Source organism: Chenopodium quinoa, unplaced genomic scaffold (genome assembly GCF_001683475.1).
Source record: "Chenopodium quinoa cultivar QQ74 unplaced genomic scaffold, ASM168347v1, whole genome shotgun sequence".
Classification (NCBI taxonomy): Eukaryota; Viridiplantae; Streptophyta; class Magnoliopsida; order Caryophyllales; family Amaranthaceae; genus Chenopodium; species Chenopodium quinoa.
This window is the reverse complement of record NW_018745413.1, coordinates 5870244-5877106: the sequence shown is the minus strand read 5'-3', so window position 1 is coordinate 5877106 and position 6863 is coordinate 5870244.

Here is a 6863-nt window from a genome sequence, read left to right as displayed (position 1 = left end):
GAGTCTTAATATGTCACTTACACTCACTAGTCTTAGCACACACGTTGTACATACTCTTTTCACACCATAACCATGTCTTAGGTTCATGCATGAGTCGGTTTTTTCCATCATTTAAGTTAGGGGTACATTCCATTCCTAATTCTTCATATCCCTCCATGTACATCATCTTTATTCACTTCCTCCATCCATTGCATGTTGAGTAAAGTTTGAGTCAAATAATTAACAATGAATATCCCCCAATTCCTTTTACACGGTACTTGGTCGAGGAGAGAAGGGCGATTAATCAAGGACAACCTCTTTATTCAAGCGTTAATTTTTTATAAACCGATTCGTCAAAAGAGGAAAGCTAAAAAGATAATGGCAAGTCAAGAAGAGGTTAATGAACTTAGGAGTCAATTGACTGACGTGACCGAGGTGTTAAAGGCTTTAACCCTCAAAATTGATGACCCTGTGAAGCAACAACAAATGAACCTCATGCAAGATAGCTTGAGCAAGCTATCTAGTGACTATAAATTTCAGGGCATTAGTTCACAAGGGGTCTCGCTGGACAAGGAACTTCTTCCGCATAAGTTCAATGCCAACGACATCCCAAAATTCAAGGCAACAGATAACCCTTACTTTCATCTAAGAGCTTTTGAAACCATAATGAACATTAAGGGGATTGATAAGAAAGTATTTCATTCTTTGTTTTCTTTATCTCTTGAGACTGTTTGCCAAAAATGGTTCTTTTCCCTTAACAAAGAGAAAACTTCTACCTGGGAATCGATAACAAATGCTTTCATAGATAGATATAAGTGCAACATTCAAGACTAAATAGACCACAGACAACTTGAGATGTTAAAACAAAAAAAAACGAAGGGTTCACTTCTTTCTTCAATAAATGGAGGGAAACTTCTGCTAATATGGTCAAGGTTCCTATTGAAAAAGAATCTGTGAGGATGTTTATCAAGAATCTCCAAGGGAAGTATTCAAAGCACTTAAAATACCAACACAACTTGAATACTTTCAAGGCTGTGTATAATATAGGCATTGACATTGAAGATAACCTTCTGAAAGATAATAGTGCTAGTGGAAAGAAGAATGACAATCAAAAGAAGAACGACCATCCTTCTTCTTCCTCTCCCATTAATGAGGTACATGCTACGAACGCCTCTAAATCGCAAATCCAAAGGTCAAAAAGAGTGTTCACTCCATTTGGTATGAGTTATGAAACAGCTTTCGAGAAGCTACATCACAAAGGACTGGTCATGCCCATAGGACCTATCAAAGACCCAGTTCTAGAAGTTAGGCCACCTAAGTGGAATCCTAGTAAACATTGCAAATATCACCAAGGAAAGGGTCACGATACTGAGGAGTGTTGGAAGCTCAAAGAAGCTATTCAAGATCTGATCGATAACAATGAAACTTCCGGGATTCTAGCTATCGAAGAAGATCAAACATCCTTTGATCCATCACTTCTTATCACACCTGTAGGTGAGCCCATGATCGAGACAACTTATATAACCTCTCTCGATGAAGTGGCCATAATTGAGGAGGATGAAAGTCTTTTCTTAGATAATACCAGGGAAGACTCGTCAAGTCTAAAAGAGGACGTTCGAAAACTGCAAGATGTCGTTGCCATGCTCTTGAATGTGGTAGAAGGATTAGCAAATCGGGTAATGGTCATTGAACAAAATTCTTGCCAAGGGTTTAATGAAGAACTCAATGCTCCTAAGCCACGGGAAAAATGGACCATTGAAGAATACACACCAATAGGAATGACTTACAATGAAGCTTTTGACTGTCTTCACGGTCAAGGTCTTATTCACCCCATTGGTCCCATTCAAGACCCTACGCCTGAAAAACGGTTTCCCAATTGGGATCCAAATTCTTATTGTCGATACCATAGAGGTTGTGGTCACACCACCGAAGTATGTCTCGCCCTCAAAGATCGTGTTCAAGATCTCGTTGATTCAAATCTCCTTCATATTCCTCCGCGCGACAAGAAGGCCAAGATCAGTAAAAATAACAACAGTGGCTGTGAAGGAAAGAAGAACGACTATCCTTCTTCTTCCGAAAACACCTACTCTAGTAACAATATTGGTACTTTCGACCTTAATGAAATCTTAGCCATGGATAATCGAGGATTTAGAAAGCAACTAAGAAAGGATTTCACCCCTATTGGAATTAGCTACGATGATGCTTTCGATCGACTCCATGAAAAGGGACTCGTTACTCTTATTGGACCCATTCAAGATCCCCCACTTGAGAAGAGATTGCCTAGTTGGAACCCAAATGTACGCTGCAGGTACCATCAAGGTTGGGGTCATACTACTGAGAGTTGTTGGAAGCTAAAGGAAGCAATCCAATATTTGATCGACAATAACGGGCTTCCAATACCTCCAGTCGGCAAGAACACCAAGTGATGATAAGCCAAGGGACAAGAGGCGAGCTTCAACAACAAGATTTCATGATCTTTCTTTTTTCTATTTCTTTCCCATTTTTTCATCTCCCCAATAAATCTAGCATAGACACCTTTCTATTCCCTTAGATTAATTTTGTAGATTATTTCTTTTTCCCTTTTAATAAAATGAGTATTTATTTCCTTACATATGATCATCGCATTGCATTGCCCAAAAAAAAAAAAATCCATGTCAAACTAAGCACAAGGTATACCAATGATTTAAGGCGCCCCTTGTAGCCACATCATATTGCCTTTCACCCTTCTAATTTACAATCCTTTCTTCATAAACCACTTTGAGCCTCGTCTAACGATAGACCTTTTAGTTTTCAACCTATATCTACCTAACCTTGGGATGGGATGGTGTGTAACATATGCAACTTCAAAATCTTGAGTGATTTCAAAAAAATAATAAAGCAATAGTAATAATAATAAAAGTGTACAAAAGGATAAGTGTTCCAATGTCTTTGATATGAACACGTCTCAGATTGCGTCTCTTATCGAGTGCTCGGTACCGTGCCTGAGAAACATGAATGCCAAGTGAGTGATAGACTGCATGATCGGGATTTCCCACACTTATAAAAATATAAATAAATGCTAAAGCAAAAAAAAAGAGCTAAAAAAAAAGAGAAAGCAAGCCTTAAAGAATAAAAATACAAAGATTCAAAAGCAAGGTTGCACACCTTGGGGGCTTATCTAGGGTCTTGAGCCTTTTTCCCTTTCTTCCATAACCTTTAGCCTAACCACGTTATAACCCTTCAAAATACCTCTTTGAGGTATACACACACTTGTGCGAGGTTCGGCTAGAGCTACGTTCAGCCTGATTCCTAACGGATACATAGACAACCTTACATCGAGGTGCGGCCGTAATAAAAATGCATTCATATTCACATTCACACACTCACACAATGAGCATATCAAGGGATCTCATATGCTCATCCCTATTCATTTAGAGATAGACTTGGGGGCTTGATCCTTACATCATTAGTTTGCCTAGCCTAAGAGTCACCATCATTTGACTCTTCTAAAAATAATATCTTTCTACACACTTAGCTCTTGCGACCTAACTTTAGTGTCACTATCACACACCGCACAGATACATGACCAAATATACTTTCCCTTAGGAACCCTTTGTCATGAACTTAACACAACGCTGAAGCATGCCTTGTCATATCAACATCACTCATCACTCATCATTGCATCACGAAGTATGAAGTGCTTAGCCTCTGTGCCTAAGTTACCTAAATACTTTCATTATCGAGTCAACTAGGGTAGCCTAAGATGTTACAATCCTTGTACTGTGAGAAACAACATTTGACTAAGATTATTCAACATGCACCTTCAAAACTTCGATTCTTTTTCGCGTCTATCTTTTTCGGGAGAACCCTCCACAAAAATGACGGAAAATTTTTGGTTTTTTTGCATTTTTGAGTCACATTGAATCAACACTGTGCACACACGGGTCGTGAGTCACATGTGTCATTTAACTTCGAGTCGAGTCAACCTCGAGTCAATCACAGCGAGTCAAGTTTATGCCTTGAGTCGTGTCGTGTCAATGAGTCAAGCGACACTAAGCCTTAGGTCAAACCTAAGATAATTAAAGAAATTAGCAAAGTCCTATAGTAAAAAATAAATACAAGTGCAGCGGAATAGGGAAGACCCTACTTCAGCGCCAGACGACAACATCTAGCGTCTGGAAATAGATTTTAGCGCCTGACGCTAGATCTTAGCGTCTAGCGACAGAGCCAATTCTTGGCGCCAGAGATATTTTAGCAGCGACAGAACGCTCAACTACTCTGAGCAGTTATTTCAACCTCATACATCAATTTTGGGTTCCTTGGTACGCCAGTTAGCCCCTATAAGCAATTTGACATGATCAAGTAGTCAGCTTGATTACAATCGCAATAAGTGATCGACTTGACGAAAGATCGTCTCACTTAGCTTAAAGCGCCTAAGCATTGGCTCATCGCAGAGAAATCGACGCACTGGTTCATAAACAGCAGAGGCACCGACATAATGGTTCACAAGCAGCAAACCGCCGCCGTACTGGCATAGCTGAAGCAAAGTTCAAGCGAGCTTTAAAGATCAACAAGCGTTGGTCTTCAAAAGTTTTCTTTAGAATATTATCGCGACAAAAATTCAAGTATTCAAGCTCTTTTGTTCAGAGACGAGTGGACATTTCTTTCAAGCTCTTTTGCTTAGAGACGCATGTACATTTCTTTCAAGCTCTTTTGTTCAGAGACGCATGTACATTTCTTTCAAGCTCTTTTGTTCAGAGACACGTGGACATTTCTTTCAAGGTCTTTTGCTCAGAGACGCGTGGGCATCCTATTATCAAGCTCTTTGTTCAGAGACGCGTGGAAACATCATTCAGAAGTTCATACTAAAAAGAAGCTCTATTGTTCAGAAACGCGTGAACATATCCAAAAAGCTTTGTTGTTCAGAGGCGAGTGAACATCAAAACAGCAAGATGGCGTTCCATAGATTGTGGAAGTTTGTCACAACGACAAATGCAACAACAAATCGGTTACCTCCAGAGACGTGTGCTCGACGGTGCAAGATACGTGTTTCTTAACTTTTTTATCTGTTTAACTAACGCTAGTTTGCTGGTATCGGCATTTTAAGAGTGATTTAGGATTGCAAAACGTTCTGAATCATTCTCCGTCCCTATCGATACTTTAACTTTTGTTTTCGAAACTTGTGTTTCTCCAAACCCAGTCAAAGTAGGGGCTTCTGTAGACACCCTTTTGTGTCTCCCCAAAACCAAAACCGGTGATGAGTACCTTTCACGTTGAATCATAATCGAATGAAGTGAAAGTGTGGAAAGTTTAGTGTTGCGGATAGTTTTAATTTCTTTTCTCTTCTCTCTATTTTTGAAAACCTATTTTAAGAAAATAGTCAATCCAGTTCGGTTGGTCTATGATATGGGTCCAATAGTAGTGTAGTTGGATAGGGTTTGAAAAGAGCTTTTCGACGATATATTATAAGCCCAATTCCGATGAATATTGTGGAAGTTATGACCAAATTACTGAACTGGGCCCGGTTTGAGCCTCATATGCGGCCCAATGATCTAGAGGAGGGCCTTATATAGATTTATCATTCCTAATGAAATTATGAATGGTTTTAGTCTTCTGAATTCTTCTAGAAGGTTCTTTTCATTCCTAATTCAATTAGCATTGATAAATTGACTTTTGTTGACTTTTAGAGTTTTAATCAGAACAAAAGAATGTTTTTGAGGAAAATACGATTTTATCCTCCTGTACGGCAATTTTTATCTAATTTTAGAAAACGCGTCAATATTTTAGTTAGCGCCAAAGGCCAGCATTAGCGCCTGACGCTACGCTTGGCGCATGACGTTAGCGTTAGCGCTTGGCGCTAATGTCAGCGTCTGGCGCTAACCTCCATTTTACGCGTCAGAACTCTTTTTTTATTTTTTAATCTTTTTGGTTGATTTTCTTTATAAATAGCTTTCTAAAAACTCCGTTTTCATTCATGAATTGTTACCAATTCTCTCTATTCATTCACCAACTCTCATTAAGATTTTCTTGATTACTCTCTCTCTCTCTCTTTTCTAAACTAGCTTTTCTCAAATACAAAATTCCGCATTCGCAAGACCTAGATACACCTAGCCTAATTCGAAATTGCCTTCGCCCTAGACGTGAAAGGTTTTAGTTTCTGAGGGTTTGGTCCCAAATCTCTCTTTCAATTATTTAATTTAATTGTTTTGTTTATTATTTTCCTTGAAGTTACTAACGTGTGTATTTTGTTATTAGAAAGAGGTACGAGGCATCCAAGTAAGTACTTTAATGGTTTTTATTGTTATTATTATGTAGAAATCATGCTTAGATTGTTATTTCAATTCCTAGTATCATGTTAGGACATTTTCCTTAATTTGATGTTTAGGGTGACAATAATAAATTCCTAGTATCATGTCTAGGGTAACTTTAATATCAAGTATGATTAAAAGTATGATGCCTTTTATTTTCTTTCTAATATTTATGATTATTAGTATCATGTTAGGGCTAAATATTTGATTTTTGATTGTTTAGTGACATGCTAGGGTTTGTTATTAATCTTGTTAGTATCATGCCTAGGATCTTGCTATTATTATGCTTTAACAAGAATATTATGATTATTTTTATAATTATGATTATGATTATGATTATAATTATAATTTATTGTTATTATGTTGCTTGATATTTATTGTTATTGCTTGATCATACCTTTTATTGCATGTTTAAAAGGAATTTGTACTTGTAATCACGCTTAATAAGATAATTAATAATCTTTTTTAGGGTTAATATGATTATAATTCAAGTGATCGCCAATAATAAATTTATTTGTGCATTAATATTCAACCAACCTAGATAAACAGGTTTAGGTTAAACCTATTAATTACATGTTAGTCAGAAAGCGCACATGA